Below are 13,481 nucleotides of genomic sequence, written 5' to 3'. Positions count from 1 at the left end.
TTTATTGGACCATCTATTACGTGCAGCAGCCTCTAATTTAGAAAATCCTCTAAAAGTTTTCCGTGTATGACGACATTTTGAGCGGATTCCTTCTGTAAAATGTCTTATTTTTAAAAGCGAAGCTTTTCTATAATTAGGGTCAGTAACTCCGTCCGTCCGTAGCAACTCTTTAATTGTTTTGTATGTTATATATTAGATCTTTTCATGAAAATACACTTTTTCGAATTTTAGTCTTCTGCTAACCTAAAAAGTTACTTTAGGAGCCTAGAAATACATGTACAAAATTTCAGCTCTCTATCTCTACTGGCGACCTAGCGCCAGGCATGTAAAATATCAACAGATAACGGTAGCACGGCGGTTTTAACAATATCTCAGCAATGTGCAGGTTTTAATTTAAACACATAAGGACAAAGGTATATTATCCAAAAAATCTTTTGTCAAAGTCTACTCTACACCTAGCGCCAGTCAGTTTTCTAAAATCATGCATTTTATAACTGTGAAAATAGAAATCGCCAGCGCTAGGTGTAGAGTAGACTTTGACAAAAGATTTTTGGGATATTATATCTTTGGCCTTATGTGTTTAAATTGAAATATGCAGAACCCCTAAATTCATCTTCCAAGCCATTCTCTGAGCATTTTAGTTTTTTTTTATGAAATAACGGTATTTCAAAACTGCCCTTTGAAAAGGCCTAAAAAATATCTTTTTTTGTTCCTTTTTTCACTGCTTATCGTTACAACTTATTAAGATATTATGCTCAGTTAAAAAAAATCGGCGCCTCCAGCACCAAAACCTGCAAAAACTGGCAGTTAAACTTCTGTGCCCCTACTTGCCCCCCTCTTCTGCCAACAGTAGTTGTCTCAAGAAGTAAAAGAGATATCAACACACAGAAAGAAAACTTTTTAAATAAAACTGAACTAAGTAACTATTACAGATTTCATTTTGGGACTTTCCTTCTAGGGGCTTGTGGAGCAAAAGATCCCCCAAAAAACTAAGAATATGAGTTCTGAGCTTATTTTTAAAGATATCAACCTGATTTTTAAAAGAAAACTTTGTAAATAAAACTGAACTCAGTAATCATTACACATTTCATTTTAGACTTTCCTTTGAGGGGCTTGTGGAGCAAAAGCCCCCCAAAAACTAAAAATATGAGTTCTGGACTTATTTTTAAAGATATCAACCTAATTTTTTTTGAGAAAACTTTTTTCGCATAACCAAACTCAACAACCTATACAGATTTCATTTTAGGACTTACCTTCCGGGAGCTAGTGGAGCAAAAGACCCCCCAAAACACAAAAAATATGAGTTCTGAGCTTAATTTTAAAGATATCAACTTGATTTTTTTAAAGAAAACTTTTAAAATAAAACTGAACTCATTAATGTTTACACATTTCATTTTGGGACTTTGCTTTGAGGGGCTAGTGGAGCAAAAGACCCCCAAAACTAAAAATATGAGTTCTGAGCTTATTTTTAAAGATATCAACCTGATTTTTTTGTTGAAAACTTTGTTAACATAACCAACCTCAGTAACATTTACAACTTTCATTTTGGGACTTTCCTTCTAGGGGCTAGTGGGTCAAAAAAAAACCAACACAATAAAAATATGAGTTCTGAGCTTATTTTTAGAGATATTGAGCTGATTTTTCAATGAAAATTTTTTGAACATAACTGAACTCAGTAACCATTACAGATTTAATTTTGGGACTTTCCTTCTAGGGGCAGGTGGGTTAAAAGACCCCCAAAACAATGAAAATATGAATTCTGAGCTTATTTTAAGAGATATTTAGCTTATTTTTAAAGATATCAACCTGATTTTTTTGTTGAAAACTTTTAAAATAAAACTGAACTCATTATTGTTTACACATTTCATTTTGGGACTTTGCTTTGAGGGGCTAGTGGAGCCAAAGACCCCCAAAACTAAAAATATGAGTTCTGAGCTTATTTTTAAAGATATCAACCTGATTTTTTTGTTGAAAACTTTGTTAACATAACCAACCTCAGTAACATTTACAGATTTCATTTTGGGACTTTCCTTCTAGGGGCTAGTGGGTCAAAAAAAACCATCACAATAAAAATATGAGTTCTGAGCTTATTATGAGTTCTGAGCTTATTCTGAGTTCTACAAGCACCTAAAAGGAAAGTCCCAAAATGAAATGTATAAACATTACTGAGCTCAGTTTTATTTAAAAAGTTTTCTTTAAAAAAATCAGGTTGATATCTTTAAAAATAAGCTCAGAACTCAATTTTTTTTGTATATTTGGGGGTCTTTTGCTCCACTAGCACCTGGAAGGAAAGTCCCTAAATAAAATCTGTATAGGTTGCTGAGTTTGGTTATGTGATAAAAGTTTTCTCAAAAAAAATTAGGTTGATATCTTTAAAAATAAGTCCAGAACTCATATTTTTAGTTTTTGGGGGTCTTTTGCCAAACAAGCCCCTAGAAGGAAAGTCCCAAAATGAAATCTGTAAATGTTACTGAGTTCCATTATGTTAACAAAGTTTTCAAAAACAATCAGGTTGATATCTTTAAAAATAAGCTCAGAACTCATATTTTTAGTGTTTTGGGGGGTCTTTTGCTCCACAAGCCCCTAGAAGGAAAGTCCCAAAATAAAAATTTGTAATGGTTACTTAGTTCAGTTATAATTAAAAAGTTTTCTTTCTGTGTGATATCTCTTTTACTTCTTGAGATAACTACTGTTGGCCGAAGAGGGGGGCAAGTAGGGGCACAGAAGTTTAACTGCCAGTTTTTGCAGGTTTTGGTGCTGGAGGCGCCGATTTTTTTTAACTGAGCATAATATCTTAAAAAGTTGTAACTATAAGCAGTGAAAAAGTGACAAAAAAAGATATTTTTTAGGCCTTTTCAAAGGGCAGTTTTGAAATACCGTTATTTCATAAAAAAAAATTAAAATGCTCAGAGAATGGCTTGAAAGATGAATTTAGGTGTTCTGCATATTTCAATTTAAACACATAAGGCCAAAGATATAATATCCCAAAAATCTTTTGTCAAAGTCTATTCTACACCTAGCGCTGGCGATTTCTATTTTCACAGGTATAAAATACATGATTTTATAAAACTGACTGGCGCTAGGTGTAGAGTAGACTTTGACAAAAGATTTTTTGGATAATATACCTTTGTCCTTATGTGTTTAGATTGAAATATGCAGAAGAGCTTAAAACCTGCACATTGCTGAGATATTGTTAAAACCGCCGTGCTACCGTTATCTGTTGATATTTTACATGCCTGGCGCTAGGTCGCCAGTAGAGATAGAGAGCTGAAATTTTGTACATGTATTTCTAGGCTCTTAAAGTAACTTTTTAGGTTAGCAGAAGACTAAAATTCGAAAAAGTGTATTTTCATGAAAAGATCTATTATATATAATTATTATATTCATCTGATTTTTGGAGTACTGATTCCTGTTGCCACAAGGTACAAGCGAGACATCGAACACAGTAATAGTGTCTGACTGATTATGACGTAACAAAAAAAAAATTAGCCAATGAGAGGCCGTTATTGACCAATGGTAAAATTTATAGTGGCCTCTCATTGGCTAATTTTTTTTGTTACGTCATAATGAGTCAGACACTATTACTGTGTTCTAGACATCTCTATAATCAAGTTCTAAAAATATAAGTATGTCCCTAAACAGTACCCTGTATTTAAGTAGTTAAGCAACAAATTTACTTACAATTTTGTTTAGACTTATGCATTTATATTCTGCTTATTCAGTTTTGACACTGTTTTAAAAATTATTGTATACTAGTGGCGGCATTTCTAGCTTCTAACTTGCATATTAAAAAAATATATTTTTTGTTGTATTTAAATTTTTCTTAGAAATGTGCGTTACTTTTTATGACACTCTTAGCGTAAGATGGTTATGTAAATAAAAAGAACGCACTTAAAGCAGAAATTTCATAATTTGCCATCAAATAAAGTAGCCTATTAAACAGCTTTTTAAATCCACATAACAAAAGGTAAGATAGGTAGATAGAGGGAATTTTGGTATTATATAAAAAGGTATAATTTAATTGCTAAGCATATTTCATCAAGGATTGACGGACGACTATTTTTCTTCTACTGCGGCTGGGCTGGCACTTTTACTCTTGAACTGATTGCAGATAAGAGTTTGGAGAAGAACCCTGTTAAACTGTTAGATTCTATTAATATGTATTTTGATATTTTTTTTGTAGCATGACTGATAGACTGGTTGACAAAATAAATTACTTATTAGATGCTTATGGATATAGGAAATCTTGACCAAAATATTCAGCGGTCTGTCTTGAATATCAGCGGAGAAATTCACTATTTCCCCATAGCATTACGGACGGACAGGCGAAGATAATTACAGAGTAGTTTCTCTCCAAAAAAGGTTATATGTTTGCAGCTGTATTTGGCGGATTAGCATTGGCGGCTTTGTAATGGATTCTAGCCGCGACCCGCTAATATAAAAAATGCGGCAACTGATCCATTTATGTCATGATAAAAGATGTATTTTATAAAGTTATTGACAAAACTCTGTTATTAAAACAATAAAAGTCAACCCTTTGACTTTTTTAATGGTTGCATGATTACCAAATATGCACAACATTTTTAAAATGAAAAAATATTTTGCTGTAAAAAAAAGTAGTTGGATGTTTGGTGGTTTCAATTCTTTAAATAAACTACTTCTTCAATTTCTAAAAGCGAAGCTTTTCTATAATAAGGGTCGGTCCGTCCGTAACGGATATTTTTTTTGTTAATTTAGGCATGTTAGAATTGTCCTATCGATTTCAAACTTTGCATGGTGATTCCTTTAGTAGTTAGGTACGATTTAGAAAGCGTAGCAACTCTTAATCATTACCAGAATGTCCGTACGTCCATTTTAAACATGTTGATTTTTTTACTTTTTTAACAACGAATTTTTATGTGATCTAATTATCTGTTTGATCTGTTTTTTTGTAATTAGATTCCTGGGACAACAAAGTCAAATATTATAAGTGAAGCAACTTTATAATCAAGTCCTAAAAATGTAAGTATGTCCATAATCATTATCCTGTATCAAGCAGTTTTTCTACAAATTTACTTACAATTTAGCTTCGACTCTTATACATTTATATTTTGATTATTCAGTTCTGACACTATATAAGTGTTAATGTCCGATTGTCCTACCGTTTCAGAGCTTCGCTTTTATGGATGTTTTCATCCTTGTTTATAGTAATCTTAAGGAGCAGAAAAACATTTAATATAATTTTATTTGAATTTTTGTTACACTTAAAAAATTTGGGCTTGCATTTGCAAAGTTTAAAACAAAAGGGTTGAAAGGAATAATTTTAATATAAATAAGACTAGGATAGTTTTGTTCAAATTTGAATAACTAGCGGCTACGCCCCCTAGAGGCCTCTAGAAGCACTTGAGGAGGGGGAAGATTTTATAACCTAATTTTTTATTTTAGATTTTAAAAGAAAAAGTAAAAAAAAATTTTGGGTGGGGGGAAATTTTTTTGGGGGCGGGGGGATGCCCCCCATTTGAATTTTAATTAAAAAATAAAATAATTTTTTTTTGGGAGGTGGGGGGGTAATTTTTTTCTAGGGGCGATTTCTCTTGGAAGGTTGGCATGGTAACCTCTCTCAAAATAGTTATAATCCTTCCCGGGACCTATTAGAAGCTACAATGTTAAGGAGAACCCGATCGGTTCAGCGGTTAGCGAGATCCTTCGGTACACACACACAAACACACAGACAAACACACATCCTGTTACTTTATTATAAGGATATAGAATATATAATTCAAATATGTGTCAGTTTTCTAAAATTGCTCAGTCGAGTACTAAACCCCACCAAGGCACGTCCAAATGGGAGGGAGGTAAAGGAGTGGTTACCTTCCCCCTAAAACAAATTTTATTTTGCTCTAACCAACCCCACAATTTTGGAAGCACCTTATTAAATTAAAATGAAACCCCTAATTTTATCCCCTCACAAAACAAAAAGCATAAACCCTCCCTGAAATCTATAACACATACGGTTCAGTAGTTTTTAAAATCTTAAGCTATACAGACAAAAAAAAACTTTCCTTTTTATAAAACTAGCGGCTTCGCCCGTAGCCTCTGGGTGCTTTGCCCCAAGAGGTAATTAATGAGAAAAAAAATTAAGTACCTGGTGAGAAGCCCCCACTCCACCACTAATTTTAAATAATAGAAAAAAAATTGGGGGGAGGGATTTTTTTCATTTTTAGGGGGGTTGGGGTTGTCCCACCCCCCAAGAAAATAGCTTAAAACCACCACAGGACCAATAGGTATATACCCTGAAGAGTAGAATCCGATCGGTTCAGTGGTTACCGAGATCTTATGGGACAGACTGACAGACGGACAGACAGACGGACAGACAGACAGACAGACAGACAGACAGACAGACAGACAGACAGACAGACAGACAGACAGACAGACAGACAGACGGACAGACAGACGGACAGACAGACATCGTTCTACTTTGTATTATAGATAAGATATAAATCACTACTATCTAGTTTGTGGGGAAAAATCACAAAACCTCTACAAAACAAGTATAACATTTCTTCTTATTCTATCTTTATCATGGTCCTATATAACCTATTAGAGGCTGTTCCTCAAGCTTATAGATTTTTGCATTCGAAGGAGTAAGAAAGGGCCAAAAGATAGCCTAAAATAATACCAAGACTTAAATAAGATTGCCTTAAACCATCCGAAGACCCATGTGAACCTTCCCGAAATCTAGCGCATAAACAAAAAAAACCTTAATATTAAATCTTCTTCCATCAGAATATGTATCTCTCATTTCACCAACTTGCTATCTATCTATCTATCTGAATATGTATCTATCTATCTATCTATCTAAATGTTTATTTGACCTGTTATATAATCCTTTAGCTAATCCTACTAAATATATCTCCCTAGGGAGTACAATCTTTCTATCTATCTTCTATCTTCTATCTATCTATCTATCTATCTAAATGTTTATCTAAATATATCTCAATAGGGAGTACAATCTTTCTATCTAATTTTCTTTCTATCTATCTATCTTTCTATATATCTATCTATCTGGCTATGTATCTATCTTTCTATCTGGCTATGTATCTATCTATCTATCTAAATGTTTATTTGACCTGTTATATAATCCTTCAGCTAATCCAACTAAATATAACTCCCTAGGGAGTAGGATCGTTCTATCTATCTATCTGAATATGTATCTATCTATCTATCTAAATGTATATTTGACCTGTTATATAATCCTTTAGCTAATCCTACTAAATATATCTCCCTAGGGAGTGCAATCTTTCTATCTAATTTTCTATCTATCTATCTATCTATTTGGCTATGTATCTATCTATCTGTCTAAATGTTTATTTGACCTGTTATGTAATCCTTTAGCTAATCCTACTAAATATATCTCTCTAGGGAGTACAATCTTTCTATCTATCTATCTGAATAAGTATCTTTCTATCTAAATGTTTATTTGACCTGTTATGTAATACTTTAGCTAATCCTACTAAATATTTCTCCCTGGGGAGTACAATCTTTCTATCTATCTATCTGAATAAGTATCTATCTATCTAAATGTTTATTTCACCTGTTATGTAATCCTTCAGCTAATCCTACTAAATATATCTCCCTAGGGAGTACAATCCATCTATCTAATTTTCTTTCTATCTATCTATCTTTTTGAATATGTATCTATCTATTTAAATGTATATTTGACCTGTTATGTAATCCTTTAGCTAATCCTTCTAAATATATCTCCCTAGGGAGTAGAATCTTTCTATCTAATTTTCTATCTATCTATCTATCTATTTGGCTATGTATCTATCTATCTATCTATTTGGCTATGTATCTATCTATCTATCTAAATGTTTATTTGACTTGTTATGTAATCCTTTAGCTAATCCTACTAAATATATCTCCCTAGGGAGTACAATCTTTCTATCTATCTATCTATCTATTTGGCTATGTATCTATTTATCTATCTATGTGTTTATTTGACCTGTTATATAATCCTTCAGCTAATTCTACTAAATATATCTCCCTATGGAGTACAATCTTTCTATCTATCTATCTGAATAAGTATCTATCTATCTAAATGTATATTTGACCTGGTATGTAATCCTTTAGCTAATCCTACTAAATATATCTCCCTAGGGAGTACAATCTTTCTTTCTATCTATCTATCTATTTGGCTATGTATGTATGTATCTATCTAAATTTTTATTTGACTTGTTATATAATCCTTCAGCTGATCCTACTAAATATATCTTCCTAGGGAGTAGAATCTTTCTATCTAATTCTCTATCTATCTATCTGAATATGTATCTATCTATCTATCTAAATGTTTATTTGACCTGTTATGTAATCCTTCAGCTAATCCTACTAAATATATCTTCCTAGGGAGTACAATCTTTCTATCTATCTATCTATGTATCTATCTATCTAAATGTTTATTTGGCCTATTAATAATCCTTTATCTAATCCTACTAAATATTTCTCCCTAGGAAGTACAATCTTTCTATCTAACTATCTAATTGGCTATTTATCTATCTATCTATCTAAATGTATATTTGACCTGTTATGTAATCCTTTAGCTAATCCTACTAAATATATCTCTCTAGGGAGTACAATCTTTCTATCTATCTATCTATCTATCTGAATATGTATCTATCTATCTATCTAAATGTTTATTTGACCTGTTATGTAATCCTTTAGCTAATCCTACTAAATATTTCTCCCTAGGGAGTACAATCTTTCTATCTATCTATCTATCTATCTGAATATGTATCTATCTATCTATCTATCTAAATGCTTATTTGACCTGTTATGTAATCCTTTAGCTAATCCTACTAAATATATCTCCCTAGGCAGTACAATATTTCTATCTATCTATCTATCTGAATATCTAACTATCTATGTGATCCTTTAGATAATTTTACTGAATATATATCCATCTATATATAGTCCACATAGAATGAACAAAAGTTTATTTGGATATATAGATGGATATATAGATGGGCGACCGGTTTGGGACACAATTCCCTGGATTCACTGGGCCATTGCCCTTCATTGCTATTTTGCATAATTTTTTTCCCCCATCTATATATCCATCTATATATCCATTTATATATCCATCTATATATCCATCTATATATCCATCTATATATCCATCTATATATCCATCTATATATCCATTTATATATCCATCTATATATCCATTTATATATCCATCTATATATCCATCTATATATCCATCTATATATCCATTTATATATCCATCTATATATCAATCTATATATCCATTTATATATCCATTTATAAATCCATCTATATATCCATCTATATATCCATCTATATATCCATCTATATATCAATCTATATATCCATTTATATATCCATCTATATATCCATCTATATATCCATCTATATATCCATCTATATATCCATCTATATATCCATCTATATATCTATTTATATATCCATCTATATATCCATCTATATATCCATCTATATATCCATCTATATATCCATCTATATATCCATCTATATATCCATTTATATATCCATCTATATATCCATCTATATATCCATTTATATATCCATTTATAAATCCATCTATATATCCATCTATATATCCATCTATATATCTATTTATTTATCCATCTATATATCTATCTATATATCCATCTATATATCCATCTATATATCTATCTATATATCTATCTATATATCCATCTATATATCCATCTATATATCCATCTATATATCCATCTATATATCAATCTATATATCCATTTATATATCCATCTATATATCCATCTATATATCCATCTATATATCCATCTATATATCCATCTATATATCCATCTATATATCTATTTATATATCCATCTATATATCCATCTATATATCCATCTATATATCTATTTATATATCCATCTATATATCCATCTATATATCCATCTATATATCCATCTATATATCTATTTATATATCCATCTATATATCCATCTATATATCTATTTATATATCCATCTATATATCCATCTATATATCTATTTATATATCCATCTATATATCCATCTATATATCCATCTATATATCCATCTATATATCCATCTATATATCTATTTATAAATCCATCTATATATCCATCTATATATCCATCTATATATCCATCTATATATCTATTTATATATCCATCTAGATATCCATCTATATATCCATCTATATATCCATCTATATATCCATCTATATATCCATCTATATATCCATCTATATATCCATCTATATATCCATTTATATATCCATCTATATATCCATCTATATATCCATTTATATATCCATTTATAAATCCATCTATATATCCATCTATATATCCATCTATATATCTATTTATTTATCCATCTATATATCTATCTATATATCCATCTATATATCCATCTATATATCTATCTATATATCCATCTATATATCCATCTATATATCCATCTATATATCTATCTATATATCCATCTATATATCCATCTATATATCTATTTATATATCCATCTATATATCTATCTATATATCCATCTATATATCTATTTATTTATCCATCTATATATCTATCTATATATCCATCTATATATCCATCTATATATCTATCTATATATCCATCTATATATCCATCTATATATCCATTTATATATCCATTTATAAATCCATCTATATATCCATCTATATATCCATCTATATATCTATTTATTTATCCATCTATATATCTATCTATATATCCATCTATATATCCATCTATATATCTATCTATATATCCATCTATATATCCATCTATATATCCATCTATATATCTATCTATATATCCATCTTTCTTCCCATCTATCTGTTCATCCTTTTGTTTATCCATCTGACTATTCATCTATCTACCTATCTATTTATTTCCATCTATATCTATCTACCTGGCTATGTATCTATCTATCTATCCTGAATGTTTATTTGACCTGTTATTTAATGCTGATAAATATATCTCCCAAGGGAGTAGTAACTTACCCACTCAATACACCTTCTTATAACCATAAACACTTTGATACAGATTAATCTCACAAAATGCTACTCTTAAAATTGCATAAAAACCACCCAAAGACTTTAAGAAAATAAAATTAGCTAAAATACTTCAGGGTCCTATGTGAAGCTTCACTAAACTGGAGAAATCAATCAATTAAGTGCGAGATCATTACGAATGATTCCAATCAAAGATCCTTTTTACATCATATAATAGGAATAGCAAATGCACTTCTAGCATTTAATTCTGGGGGCCTTGTATTAAAAGAGAGAAGGGAAATAAAATATCCAAAGGCCATCCCAGACTTAAAATTGAAAACAAATTTACTGCAAAGCCTTGCAGTAAATGGCGTTTTCTGAGTTTATGTTTCTATGACCAATTTCATCTTTTCATAAAAAATAAACCATATATATTTATAGTCTTTTATATTTAGGTCAAAATCTAAATAGACTTTGATATTAAATCATTTAGGAATTTAGTTATTAAACAAAATAAGTTTTCATGAAAATTAAACTTATGCCTTTTTGAAATGAAATAATGCATTAATGCTATCATTTTGTGTATTTGAGAACGTCTAAAAATCACTTTCTGACACTTTAGGCTAAAAAAAAATTAAATTCTAAGGAAAATTTTCAAGATAGATAGACACACATACATTCTATTACTGTGGCAGATAGACAGCCAATTTATTGCTTTGTAATTTTAGAATCATATAAGTAAATAAAAATTACTATCAAAAAGATTTCATAGAATTAAATAAAGTTAAAAATTTGAAGTTTTTAAAATAAATTTCTTAATGAGAAATTCGTGCGAACTAATCCACTATTTACTTTATGTAATAGTGTAATAAGCATTATTCATCATTTTGTTATTATATTTATTTGATTATTCTTGACTTTTATTTATTTATTATTCTTAGTTTTGGGGGAATTATCGTGGGAGAATTATAACAATAGGGAGAGGCGAAGATCAAAATAAATGCTCATTTTTACATTTACTCTCTCTCTCACACACACACTGTCTCTCTCTCTTTCTCTCTCTCTCTCTCTCTCTCTCTCTCTCTCTCTCTCTCTCTCTCTCTCTCTCTCTTCTTGTACATATTTTTATTAAAGGCAAAACTTTTCTACACTTAAATTTTATGCACGATTTTTGTGGATAGCTCTAATCGAAATTTTACGCATGTTAGAATTATCCTATAGATTATAAACCTTGCATGTTAAGCCATAAACTAGGAATTAAATGTAATACGTTATTTCATTTTATTGGCGATTCCTTTATTATTGGGTATAAAAATAACTAGCGGCTGCGCCACTCTAATAGTACCTAAAAGAGGTAAAGAGAGGATGTCAGTTTCAGTCCGCCTTAATTTTTGTTTTTATTTCTTGAATTTCGCTTTTATGGATGTTGCCATCCTTGTATTTTTGTATTGATTTGATCAATCATAAAATTATTCCCCATTATCTCATTATCAACATTATTTTCTTTTCAGTTTTTTCATTTGAGCACTTTTCTTACAATTCCCCCCCCCCCCTTTGTTTATATTGTGTTGATCATTATTTCCCCATACTTCCATTGCCCCCCCCCCCCCACTTTTCCAATGATTCTAACTGCCCATTATTGCTCTGATCAAAAAGCATCTACTGACTCTTCACCAAAGAGTTGCAATGAATTTTTAACCATAGAGAATCTCCTTTACAATTTACTTTATCCTTAGATCTGTTATTATTTTAGAGTTATTGAAAAAAAAGTTGATCCTTTGACTGTTTTATGAGATTGTCTATTAAAATTCCCCTGACCAAAAGACATGATTTACCAAACATCATACAGTAAATAAGTTTAGGATATTTGGTAGGATATTTGGATCAGTAGAGGTGAGAATGACTTTGTAATTCTTGATTCATATTTTTTCTCTTTCTGTCTTCTCTCGCTCTCTCTCTCTCTCTTTTTTTTTCTTTCTCTCTCTCTCTCTCTCTCTCTCTCTCTCTCTCTCTCTTTCTATCTCTCACACTCTCTATCTCTCTCTCTCTTTTCTGTTATAAGCACAATAGAAATATATGTATATACAGTATCCAAGAAAAAAACAAGTATGAAACATCCATAAGTAGCGAACTACAAACAATCATAAATAGGAATACAGACACGAAGTCTTAAAGAGCATGTGTTAAAATCAAGAATCTCGAAACCTTTCTCACATATTTTTAAGTTTCATATTTTGTAGCATGACTTATAGACCAACAGATAAAGTAAATTACACACTGGACTATCATAGACGTACGGAATCAGCTGTCTATCTTGTATAAGAGCTGATAAAATTATATTTCCTAGATGGCATTACGAACTGACTGGCTGACCGACTTACGGACGGACAGACAAAGTGAATAATGGAGTAGCTTCGTTTCTAAAAATCACGGTGCAGTGGGGGAAAATTTCTTATAAT

Source organism: Acartia tonsa, chromosome 9 (assembly GCF_053477335.1).
Source record: "Acartia tonsa isolate MP-2025a chromosome 9, ASM5347733v1, whole genome shotgun sequence".
Lineage (NCBI taxonomy): Eukaryota > Metazoa > Arthropoda > Copepoda > Calanoida > Acartiidae > Acartia > Acartia tonsa.
Note: the sequence above shows the minus strand (reverse complement) of the source record.